The sequence below is a fragment of the Calidris pugnax genome, unplaced genomic scaffold (assembly GCF_001431845.1).
Source record: "Calidris pugnax isolate Ruff unplaced genomic scaffold, ASM143184v1 scaffold219, whole genome shotgun sequence".
NCBI lineage: Eukaryota > Metazoa > Chordata > Aves > Charadriiformes > Scolopacidae > Calidris > Calidris pugnax.
Window position 1 is genome coordinate 6,218,900 of NW_015094507.1, and position 662 is coordinate 6,219,561.

Sequence of the window (662 nt, forward strand, 5' to 3'; positions counted from 1 at the left end):
GGAAGGAGGGAGGCGGTTTTTGTCCTCCTTTTTTTTTTTTTTTTCTTTCCCCCTTTGCTTTTTTTTTTTTTTTTTTTCCTCCTCTTTTCTTCCCCGGGTTTAATTGGTCGCGATTGTTAAATCGCCCCCCAATTTGGAAGGTATTTGAACCACGTAGATCGGGTTTCGCCAAACGAGATCACGAGTCGAAATTAGTAGGTCTGTAGGCCAGATGTTGCCAACGCGAAAGCAGCGGCGGCAGGAGCCGCTGCCGAAGCAGGAATGGACCCCTCCCCCATAGCGATATTGGCTTGGAATAAAATATTTTGCGATTAGCCTACGGCTCTAATTAAATTCTGCTGTCTGATTATTCCTGATTTGTGTTTTTAAAGTGTTTTCTGAGGCGGTGACCCATTTCGAGATCCCGTTTCCACGCGCCCGAGCGGTGGGCGAAGCGGCGTTATCAGGGAAACGGTTGCGCTTTCCCAAACCCCAGCCCCCGAAATGTGTTATTTACGTTGAATTTAAACCCTCGAATAAGATGTAACCCGAAACTAATGCACGCGAATTAACGGCGATCTCCAGCGCTTAGCAGCCGCGGGGTGGGTGCGAGATCGCGGATCCGATTGATTTCCCTTCTCGGGGGAGGGGGGCGGCGTGTGCGGGGATCCGGCCGGCTCCCC

The 662-nt window shown here is 50.9% G+C and overlaps 1 protein-coding gene across 1 annotated transcript in view; it reads right to left on the minus strand.

Moving 5' to 3' along the window:
• MARCKS (myristoylated alanine-rich protein kinase C substrate) overlaps positions 1 to 662 on the minus strand; it is a 5,708-nt gene that overhangs the window by 4,138 nt on the left and 908 nt on the right. The window lies entirely within an intron of this gene.